This window comes from Solanum tuberosum, unplaced genomic scaffold (assembly GCF_000226075.1).
Source record: "Solanum tuberosum cultivar DM 1-3 516 R44 unplaced genomic scaffold, SolTub_3.0 scf00511, whole genome shotgun sequence".
Taxonomy (NCBI): Eukaryota; Viridiplantae; Streptophyta; class Magnoliopsida; order Solanales; family Solanaceae; genus Solanum; species Solanum tuberosum.
Window position 1 is genome coordinate 57,409 of NW_006239438.1, and position 9,951 is coordinate 67,359.

The 9,951-nt window shown below is 31.6% G+C and overlaps 2 pseudogenes; both read left to right on the forward strand.

The window, feature by feature from the left end:
• The window catches only part of LOC102600458 (beta-amyrin synthase-like), a 12,831-nt pseudogene extending 8,361 nt beyond the window's left edge, over positions 1 to 4,470 (forward strand).
• Positions 4,471 to 7,768: 3,298 nt separating this feature from the next.
• LOC102592208 (beta-amyrin synthase-like) overlaps positions 7,769 to 9,951 on the forward strand; it is a 10,802-nt pseudogene continuing 8,619 nt past the window's right edge.

Consider the following 9,951-nt stretch of genomic DNA (forward strand, 5'->3'; position numbering starts at 1 on the left):
AAAATACCGACCTCCGGAGGTCGGAATTTCAATATTATAAAAATAAAAATACCGACTTCCAGAGGTCGAAATTTAAAAAAATGAATATTCCGACATAAAATAAAAACCGACCTCGAGAGGTCAGTAAATACCGACCTCCAGAGGTCGGTATTGAATAGCGACCAAGCTTTTTCCGACCTAAGCTGGGATGTCGATTTTAGGTCGGTATTTCAGGGAATACCGACCTCCGGAGGTCGGTATTTATAGGTCGGTATTCACTGTTTTTTTAGTAGTGCAAAGACCACTAATCGAGCTTTGTACCGATCAAGAGTTCCATCAGAATTAAGTTTAATTGAATAAACCCATTTACGTACATTTGGAGGACAAGGAACAATGTCCCATGTGTTATTTTCTTTAAGAGCCAAAAGTTCCTCCTCCATTGCCTTTTGCCAACATTCAAGCTTGGAAGCTTGTGCGTAACCTGTTGGAATAGAGATGGTGGATAAAGTAGAAGAAAAACCATACCGTTTAGGAGTTTGAGACACTCTAGTAGATCACCGAGGAGGCTTAAGAGGAGCAGACCTTGAAGAAATCTCAGATTCTGGTTGTGGAGCAGTCTCAGGTGGCGGATCTGTTTCGGGATGGGGTAAAGTTGGCCGACGTGAACATATAGTTTATTGCGTTGAAAAGGAGGCAGGTGCACAAAACAAACACAACCGAACGTATGAAAACTATGATAGCTGGGATGCTTATGAAAAAGACGATAATATGGAGACTCAAGATTTAATACTTTAGATGGAAGTCTATTAATCAAATAGACAGCAGTAGACAAAGCTTCAACCCAATATTTAGATGGAACAGAGGACTCAATCAATAAAGTACGAGTGACATCTAAAAGATGACGATTCTTACGCTCAGCAACCCCATTTTGTTGTGGCGTATATGGGCAAGAGCGTTGTGATACAATTCCTTTCTCAAGCAAGAAATTATTGAATTCATGAGACATATATTCTCCACCAGAATCAGATCTTAATATTTTGATGCATGTGGAAAATTGAGTCTCAACGTAAGCCAAAAATTTCTTGAATATGGAAAACACTTCAGATTTAGATCGAAGAAAATACACCCATGTAAATCGACTATAGTCATCTATAAATGTCACAAAATACTTGAAATGAGCATGAGAAATAACTGGTGAAATACCCTAAACATCACAATGAATGACATCAAAACACTTTGCAGCCCGACTACCAAAATTAGGAAAAGGAAGAGTTTTACTTTTGCCTAATTTACAAGTGGAACAATCAAAGGAAGCAACTGAAAATTGATTTTTATTTCCCAATAAACCAGAATTGGACAAATGAGACAACACAATAGAATTTGGATGTCCTAGACGTTTATGCCAAACCTCATTCTTAGTAGTGGTAGAAGCAAGAGCTAGAACACGAGGAATAGAAAAGTGTATAGGAAACAATCTTCCAACTTTAGGCCCCTTCGCGATTATCGTCCCCGACACCTGATCCTGCACAAGGCAACCATTACGAGAAAAATTCACATCACAATTGTTATCTACCAATTGGCCAACTGAAATAAGACTAGTGGAGAGCTTTGGTGATACAAAAACATTCTTGAAAGTTTCAGTAATATCCCCAACCTTGGTAATGGGTAAATTACTACCATTGGCAACCTGAATTTGTGTTGGACCATTATACTCACGGATGTTTTTGAGTATATTAGTTGAGTTGGTCATATGATTGGAAGCGCCAGAATCAACAAGCCAAAATTTAGATATTACCTCATTACCTTGCAGCCCCAAAGCTGAAAATGCTGTAAAGCTTAAAATGCTGACAAGATCATTTGTTGTACCATTTCAGGAGTAAGAACTTGTCCTACTGAAGACGAGTTATATGTAGTTGAACCATTTATTCCAACTTGAAAAGCATTTTCCCTACGGTTTTGAGGACGTGTGGGACACTCTTTGATAATGTGTCATTGTTGTTTACAATAATTACAGAATTTCATGCCACAATTGCTAGCAATATGACCATATTTCTTGCAACTGTAGCATTGAGTTCTAGCTATATCCAGCCCTTTCTTTTCCCTTGAGCTACAAATGTGACAGTGACAACATTTCCTTGATGAAAAGCATTTTGTGTAAAGAGACGCTGCTCTTCACGAAGTAATTCCCCTAAAACAGACATCCAATGAGGGAGATGGATCACGGTTCATCAAGTTGGAGCGAACATTTTCAAAATCAGATCGTAATTTCATCAAAAATTGGTCTCGCTTGCTTTGTTCATGAACTCCTTGAATGATGGAGAGAGATTCAGAAGGTATTGTAGCATAAACGATATCAGTAAATTCAAGCCATAAGTTCTGAAATCCAGAGAAATAATATTTAACAGAGAGACCTCCTTGAGAATACATAGCAATTTCATGCTCTAACTGAAATCGCCTTGCGCTATGGTCTTGGTTGTAAACCTTTTGTAAATAATCCCACATGGCCTTTGCTATCTTGTATGGCCTGAGATTAAGAACAATAAGAGGGTCAATTGACCTTTAAATCCATGTCATCACCCGAGCATCTTTAACCTTCCATTGACCGAGCTTTGTAGGATCAGTAGGAATAGGATCACTTCCATCTATATGTCCCCATAATTCTTTTCCGGTGACAAATAGTTGGAATTGAAATTCCCAAGCAGAGTAATTTTTTCCTGTGAAACGAACATGGAAGGACTCAAACTGATATGACGCCATGTTCTTGACAAGTCAAGGAAGATAGAAATGCAATGATACAAAATAACCAAAAGGACCAAGACTAAGATTCCAAGATGCTTAGGACTTACTGTTGACTAAAAAACAGTAAGCTGAACCAAAACTTTCAAAAAAAAATATTGTTTTATTTTCTTACACTCTCTCTACTAATACTCACATTATTTTCTTTTTAACTCCTTTTACACTCTCTTCTTTAAATTGTTGATAAGTTAGAGTAATATTCTAACAAAGATATCAATTAATAGTCGAAAAGTGTTGAACAAATCGAATTGTAAATTCTTTTTCCATTTCTTCTTAGAATTTCAAGCATTACAACAACCATAGTAAAATGTGGGGTAACCAAATTATCAACTTCATCAAAGCTATGGTTCTAACTCTTATATTTATTTGAAATTTGTCACCTTATTACTTGTAGAACTATGTTAACAATTCATATAATGATTGCTAAAATAATATTTTTCAACGTTGAATTAATAAAATCTTATTTAAAACTAATAATTGAAAAAGAAAATAGAATAAATCATTTATATATAAAAAATATATTAAGTAATACTTTGCATTTAAAAATGTAAGAAAAATAAATTTTAAATAAATGCATGTGAAGTTTATTTAGATTTTAGGCCTCTAATTAAGATTTCGCTTTAGGCCACCGATTACGTTGAGCCGCCCCTGCTCTCAAATGAGTTCTTCCATTAAATAGAAAGAATTCTGATTTAGATGCCTAAAAATCTGCTATATATCCCTAAATATATGTTATTCCTAATTGTAATATCTCTGAAAATATGCTACATTAATCTATGCTATCTCCTATCATTATTACACAAATATTTAGAGTTATAACATAGATATGTACATATATTTAGAATATGTCCAATCATGCTAACACTTACTTACCAGCTAAAGCTAAGTTTGAATGTCTGTTAATGCTATTATGCCATTAGTAAATGTTGTAATTTATTCCACAATCATAGCAAAACTTTTTTTTAAAAGAGTTCTTACCAACTTTCCTACTTGGACAGTTTGATAGAGATCCAAGACCCCTCCACCGTGCGGCAAGGCTGTTGATTAATTCTCAGATGGAAGATGGTGACTTCCCACAACAGGTAATTACTCTATAAATTACAAATTAAACAAAGGAGAAGATTCTTCGACCGTTTAAAAGAACAAGTTTTTGCGTATTGGAAGGAAATAGAGTGGAGTTAAACGAAGCGAACATAGATGATTCATATAGTCGACTCAAACAATCTGGTCATATTTGATGATTGACATTGATTAATGGAGAAAAGCTCAAATATTCCATCAAATTTTTAGTGAAGAGTGGCACGAATGTGGACTTTTTGTCACGGTGATGACATAAATAAGCTCAACTATTAACATATGGCATGACTGAGCCATTTCTGGAAGTTCGATGATGTGATTGAACTTTTTTCCTTGATTAGTTACTATAAAGAAACAAGCCCTTTCTAAAAGAAGAGAGATTGCTAAAATCAGTTTTATCAAAATATTCCTTTTATCTGACTCTGTTTCACTTCATAAATATATGCAGGAAATAACTGGAGCTGTCATGAAGAATTGCATGTTGCACTATGCAGCATATAGAAATATATTTCCATTGTGGGGTTTGGCTGAATACCGCAAAAATGTCCTAGTACCATTAAAAACAACTAAATATATATTATCTGACTATGTGTATTAATTTATGTTGGAAATTAGTTTTAAAAACGAGTTCACAAGATTTATGCGCCAATAAAAGTTGAGATATACAACAACAACAATATATCAGTATAGTTCTATAAATGAGTTTTAGGGAGGAGGATATATGCCGACCTTCTTTTTATATATTTAGTGGGTATAAAGAGGTTGTTTTGATCAACAGATCCTTGACTTAAGTTGATACATATATGTCTACAATAACAACATATCTAGTGAAATTTACATGTAGTATCTAGGGAGGATAGAGTATACATAAACTTTATAACTACCTCGTAGAGATAGAGAGACTATTCCAGATAGACACTTGACTCAAAAGAAAAAATAATAATTTGAAGCATGGTTATTAGAAAATAAGATGGAAAAATTCATAAACAATAGATAGTAATATACACTAAAGGACAAATAAACTATGTGATTACTAAATAATATTAGTATAAAGGAGAAACAAAGAGGAGGTTAGCCCTCTACCTCCTCACACATGAAGTGCGATATTAGTTCACTACATACTAGCCTTCTATCATAATCATCGTCTGTCATACCTTCTTTTATAGAATAATATCCTCAATAAGTTGAGGTTGTGATGTGTCCCTTCTAATCACCTCCCACTCATAATTTTCTTTGGCCTACCTCCACCCTTTTGTAACTTCTATTATAGCAAAATTTGGAAAGATTTTGTCCGCAATTTACAGTCTACAACCATATCTAGTAGAAAGTTTGTGGTAGGCACAGTTCTCAAAAGTCAAGTTATATTGGTTTATAATTGGCCACCTAGGATATTTTAGGTTGTGTTTACCTAACTATATTGTTAGTGTTTAAGAAAATGGACTTTGGGCTCACAACTAAGCTAGTTCATGCAGTGAAAATTTTCTAAAATTATATGATGATACGAATAAACGATAATTCATTCCCTCAACCAATTTGAGTCTATAGCATTTCCGATACACAGACCTAGACATTTAGAGGGTAGACTCATAACTTAGGGGCCAATATTGAGTTAGCTCATAAGGTGATTATCATGTCTTATTCTCTATTTCAAAAGTTAGTTCGTAAGATAATAACCATCTTAAATCATATAAAAACGACGACTGATTAATTCCGTCAACTAATATGTGATTATTATCATTAGTGTCCTGATTGGAAGGATTTGGGTTGATAATTGCTCTATGTGCCCTCTCAACCTATATGGAGAAGTCTAATTTCTTCTGTTTGATTGGCTAAATTATTATTTTAAAAAAATTCAAACATTATTTTAGTAGAAGATAAAAAAAATAATGAAGAAAGATGGTCAGGACACCTATTGGACACGTGTTTGCTACTAAAGCAATACATATATATTTGAAATGAACATTAAATGTCAAGATTGTCTTCAAACATTTCGGGCAAGTTATATATTAAATTTTTTAAAATATCAATAGAATTTCATATTTAAAATTTGAGACGGTTTAGTAGAGATCTTGAACTAGTCAAGATTGAATAGTTACACTTTATTTGGATCATTGTTATCCATTATTTCATAATGTATTGTATTGTATTGTGGTAGATACAATATTTGGATATACTGTATTGTTTATTGTTGTTTAATAACATTTTAATTATTTGGTTTGATTGTATCATACTATGTTGTAATTTATAAATTTACTAAAATATCTTTAATTATTCTAGGGTAGGAGGTTTGATTAGAATTAAATAATATAAGGTAAAGTATAAAATAGTATTTTGAAATATTATGTAAAGATATAATTGGAAAAAGAAATTAAGTAACAATAGAACACACCAAATCGGTTGTTCCATAAAATAGGGGTTTTCATTGTTACGTAACAACGAAATTTAACAATACAATACATTTTTAAGTAATAATCAAAACAAACATTGTAGGTATAATAACGATACAATACAATACGATGAGTAACAATGATCCAAACAGAGTGTTAGTGTACACATGATGTATACTCAATGTCTCCTTTAGTCTTCATGCATATATTTAATTTTTTAAGTGTATCATAATATATATATATATAAAATTTAAACTTCGCTATTAATAATATAGTTGAAGCTCCTAACTGTAGGTTTTTTTTTAAAATGAAATTCGACATATTGCAAATGCGCTAGTATCGAGTAAATTATATATTAAGAAAAATTTTAAATATCAAGAAAAATCATATTTAAACTTTGAGATGGTTAGAAGAGATTTTGAGTCGGCCACAGTTAATAGTCAATGTATGCTTTATGTATTTTCAAACTATCTGCTTCAATTTTAATGTATAATTAAACTAAACTTTTTAAAAGTGTATCATAATATATAATTAATACTTTTATGATTTAACTATTTTTTATGAATAAAAATATGACTATTTATATTATAGACTAATTACTTTATTAGTATATATTTAGTGAGGATAATACCTATGCTGAGCACGGACCCAAAATATTAATAAAAAATTTTTACTTTGCCATTAATAATACAGTTGAAGCTCCTAACTGTGGACTTTTTTTGTTTTTTTCTATATAAGAGAGAGTATTAATAGTTGAGCATATAACTCTTTTTTTTTTCAATTCCATTATAATTTCTTCTTTTTCAGTCTACCAAACTTGGTGAGTTTTCTATCTCTCTATGTTATATTTTCTTAATTAAAAATAATAATAATATTTTGTGATCACATTATCTTTACTTTGCATGAAATTTTATTGAGTCCTTTAGAGCATCTATCATGTCATCCTTTTGATGATTTGATGAAAAAGTGAGAAATATGAAAAATAATTTTCAATCTACATGCAGGATAAAATTTAATAATTTTTACTCAAAATTTTTATTTGTATTAAAAAGAATCTGTTACTTTTTCTATTTTAACTTTTAAAATTTAAATTAAAAAAATTTAATCATAATTTTTTTCATATATCTTAGATATTCAATTTTTTGTGATTTATAGTACTTTTTACATAGTTTCCTAATATGTTATTTCAAAAAAATTTAAGGATTTTATGTTTGAAATTTTGGCTAAATTTAAATTGTTTGGCTCTTAAAATTTAAAATATACATTGAGATAAAAGAGTACTATATTTATGAATAATTTATCAAGAAAATAGTAAGTAGAAGAAAAGAAAGTGATGTGAAATTCATAAACTAAAGATTCTGACTTTTGTGTGCATATACTATATAATCCAGGACGAAAGATGTTCAACTGATCATCGATCGTAACTTAGTAGCTTCAACCCTTCGATAGTTTGAACTCACACCTATATTATATAATATATTATATGAGAACCTTATTAATATCACTAAACCGTAAGCCTCGTAAATAAAGAAGAATTTAAGAATGTGGAAGTTGAAGATTGCAAAAGGACAAGATGGTCCATACTTGTACAGTACAAATAACTATGTTGGACGACAAACATGGGAGTTCGACCCAAACGCTGGAACGATAGAAGAACATGCCGAGATCGAAGAGGCCCGTCAACATTTTTGGAACAATCGTTACAAAGTTAAGCCCAATAGTGATCTTCTTTGGAGAATGCAGGTCAATAACTAACTTTATTTTTCTCTCTTTTCCTTTATTGCAAGATAGATTTTTGAGTCTTGTGATAGTAAGCTAGCGTTTTACCATAATTTTCAAATATTTTTGGCAAGTCATTTTTTGTTGAAGTTTTACCATGTGTTAGACCATAGGTTTTGGGAGAAATATTTGATTTAAAAAAATGATTTATATTCATAAGTTATAAAAAATTATTAAAAACACCCATAAGTTTGTATTATCACATGTTTCGTGAAAAATCATGACAATGAACACAACTAATATGAATTTCAAAAAAGAGAAAGAAAACAAAAGGAAAATAAATTGATTTACATATAGTCGAGACCTAGATTGAGTGTCTTAACTCTTATATATGTTATAACTTTAACTGAGTGGAAAGTTAAAATATACGCATAAAGTATTTCAAAGTCTAATTTTTCGAATTTCATATCTAACTTATATGCGTTTATATTAGAAAAAGAAATGTATAACTTTTCTTACAGAAATATTGCCCGTATACATATTAAGAAAAATATAAGTATTTTTTTCCTGATACAACAAAGCCCTTATATATACTTATAGATTTTTCTTTGACTGATACTTATTATAGAACTATCATAACAGTTATATTTTTTCATGATGTATATGTTCAATTTATTACAAAATATCCAATAGTTTAAGTATCATACCTCAATTATGGATTTCAATTGTTCCCATTTCTTATGTGATGATAATATTTCAGCTAGGAAATGATAATATAACTCTTTTTTTTAAAAATAAAATAATTAATTTGACTTGATTCGAAATTTAAGAAAATAAATAAAAAAATTAATGTTCCAATCCTAAATTAATATGATATCATGTCATTCTTTTTTAAACCAATAGGTGGATCTTTTTTAAACCGATGGAATAATATTTGTGCAGTTTCTGAGAGAGAAGAATTTCAAACAGAGAATTGGAGCAGTAAAAGTAGAAGAAGGAGAAGAAATTAGCCATGAAATTGCTACAGTTGCATTGCGTAGAGCTGTCCATTTCTTCTCAGCTTTACAGGCTACTGATGGACATTGGCCTGCTGAAAATGCCGGACCTCTCTTCTTTCTTCCACCTCTCGTAAGTTTTTTCATTTCGATTTGTAAAATTCTGACAAAATGGATGGACTAAAGCCAAAATTGTTTCAGGTTATGTGTATGTATATCACTGGCCATGTTAATACTGTATTCCCCGCTGAACATCGAAAGGAAATTCTTCGGTATATATACTGTCACCAGGTATATGACTTAATGCCACAATGACTTTTTTTTCTTCAAATTCTTAGAATTTATGTTTAATTTACTGGTATAATACATAAACGTGCTCTTTTAGCTTGGTTTTAGCTGACCTTAGTGCCCTCCAACTTTGGATGTGTGCAAGTATGTAGTTAAATTTGTATGAAGTTGAATAAGTACACATATGTCAATTTTCAGCTGAATCCCTCTCAAAGTGAGAGAGTCTTTCCATTATATAGAGAAAATAAAGATTACACATCCCTAAAGATCCGCCATTCCTATCCCTAAAGATCATCTATTCTATCTATACAAATCTGCCATTGAATCCCTCTAAATCTGCCTTGCTATCCCGCAAAAGTCTCCTCATAGTCCACCCCATACTCCTGTCTGTTACCAAGAACAACCAATCGAGCTTTGTACCGATCAAGAGTTCCATCAGAATGAAGTTTGATTGAATAAACCCACTTACATCCAATAGGGCGGACATTTGAAGGACATGAAACAATGTCCCATGTGTCATTTTCTTTAAGAGCCAAAAGTTCTTCCTCCATTGCTTTCTGCCAACATTCATGCTTGGAAGCTTGTGAGTAACAAGATGGAACAGATATGTTGGATAAAGTAGAGGAAAAGCCATACCAATTGGGAGTACGAGATACTCTTGTAGATCGCCGAGTAGGCTCAAGAGGACCAGATCTTGAAGAATTCTCAGA